Genomic DNA, 2,500 nt, shown 5'->3' with positions numbered 1-2,500 from the left:
TAGCGCAGAAAAAGCCTGTGAATGCCATACATATGTAGAAAAGGGTAACTAAAGAATCATATGGTTAGTTCAGATAGTTATTGCTTGTACAATAGATATATTGATTTCTCTTTATCGGTATGAAATATAGTCATAACGGAATTTACATTTATAAAACTCTTCTTCTATACTTAGATTTATTTATTACTATTATGTACATTTATATTTACATATATGTGTGTAAGAGATGTATATTCATAGTAAAGTACACATTGCTTTTGGTTCCGGTATTAAATGTACAGATGTAATGAAAGCTTTCGTCGAATATGTATTAAATGCCATTTAAAATCTTTTAAATCACGTGACATTTACGTCTTTATTTTTTTATTTATTCTTTTATTTTTTTATTTATTATTTGGTTAGGAAGGTTTCGTTCAAGGCGAATTCTGTCTACGGCTGTAATTTCCTTGAGAAGTTCATATACCTCTGTTACTACATGTCAACACCGTCCAGTGTATGTAATGATAGGCCAGTGATGTGTATCAGATTCCATATACGGTATCATAATTTCTGTCAATATTATATCAAGTGAGTAATGGTTAATCTTTTACCAGAACACATGAGGTAAAGATACTTTTTGATGTATCTGTCATAGATTGCTTTGCTGGTCTAAGATAACAAATAACGGAAAGACATATTAGACGAGACGGATAGAAAACAGACAAGCAACAACAGAATCTTTTCTTGGTTTGCTTCTCCGGTTAGTGTTCAGTCGCGTGGTATATATAGAAATAACGATCAAAGTAATGACATTGCATAAGGCCCAGATATATTATTAACTTCTGATAGAGTATATTGAATATTGGAAATGCAGTAATAATCGGTAGACACAATCCTTATAAAAAAAAATTCAGTCTAACAAGTTGTTCGCCGCTAATGACCTTAGCTGTTGACGCGGCAGATAATTTTAAATAATCAATCAATCCTTATAGAATTTGAGCACAAGTTTTACTTTGTTTATTCACTATCCATAGGCCTTTCTCCTTCACTCTTCTCTCCCTTTTGTTTTATATCACTATTGAAGAACAAACATATCAGTCCTTAACCATTCAGCGAAAGTTATAAGTAATTATAACTCATTGATACTACCGAGTATGAGATAAAAAAAAAAAAAAAAAAAAAAAAAAATAAAAATGATGAGAATCTTTTTAAAAAATCCTATAAGAATAAGAAAATAAAGAATATAATTACAACTTATCTAAATACTTTCCACGAGGACCAAACAACCCTTAGAAATCCAGCTTTAATAACCGACAAACACGCGCAGATTATCATTTAATGATCCACATCACACAGTATTAAAATTGCATCATGGCCTCCCTCTCCCTTCCCTGCCAATATATGTTCCCTCCGTTGTGTAAATAAGGGATAACATAACCTGTAACGAGTATAGGAAAAAGGGGGCCATTATGGTATAACGATTTTGTCATCCGAGGACAAACACTTATCTCTTACGCTCGCTCCTCTGTCAATACTCAGGGACTGTGAGTATAAAACATTTTGTGCTCTATTATTAATGCTTCGGGGAATCTGTTTATATATCTATCTATATCAATTTGTCTATCTATCTAGCTCTGTGTGTGTGTGTGTATATATATGTGTATATAAATGTATAGAAATTTCCTGGATTTTTAAAAATTAGTGTATTTATCTATTTATCTGCATTCTTATAATTATTATTGTTGTTATTGTTACCATTGTTATTTTTCTTATTATTATTGTTATTACTATTCTTATTATTATCATTATTATCATCGTTATCATTGTCAGTGTTATCATTATCATCATTATTACTGTAATTATATTATCATTATTATTACTATTATCATTAACATTATCATTACTATTATTTTATTATTATGATCACTATAGTTGTCATCAATACTGTTATCATTATCATTATTATCATTATTATTATTATTAATTTTATTTTTTATTGCTGTTATTTTTTCAGTATCATCATTATCATTATTATTATTATAACTATTATCATCGCCTTCATCATGATTATCATTGTTGGTTTTATTGTTATTATTATAATTTTTTATTGTTATTTTATTGTCATCGCTGTTATCATTACTGTTATTATCATTAGTAGTGTTTTTGTTGTCATCGTCATCACTATCATTGTCATTATCATCATCATCATTATCAATAATAGTAACGATCACAGTAATAATGATGATATATTATTATCGTTATTATTTTTAATATTAGTAGTAGTAGTAGTAGTGTTGTTGTTATAGTATCATTATCATCATTACTATTACTATCGTTATTATCATCATTATCATTGGTGTTGTTATTATTGTTACCATTATCACTATTATTATGATTATCATCATCTTCAATATCATCATTACATTTTACAATTACGTACCAGATATCTTTCAATAATAGAAATATTTTTTACCTTTGCACATTTAAATGAATGTAATTTTCCCCACGTTCCATTAACTAA

At 28.2% G+C, this 2,500-nt stretch overlaps 1 protein-coding gene across 1 annotated transcript in view; it reads right to left on the bottom strand.

Moving 5' to 3' along the window:
* LOC125038496 (probable glutamate receptor) overlaps positions 1–2,500 on the bottom strand; it is a 20,104-nt gene that overhangs the window by 14,474 nt on the left and 3,130 nt on the right. The gene's annotated exons all lie outside the window — the stretch shown is intronic.

The sequence above is a fragment of the Penaeus chinensis genome, chromosome 25, assembly GCF_019202785.1.
Source record: "Penaeus chinensis breed Huanghai No. 1 chromosome 25, ASM1920278v2, whole genome shotgun sequence".
NCBI lineage: Eukaryota > Metazoa > Arthropoda > Malacostraca > Decapoda > Penaeidae > Penaeus > Penaeus chinensis.
Note: the sequence above shows the minus strand (reverse complement) of the source record. Positions and strands in the feature narration are given on the sequence as shown.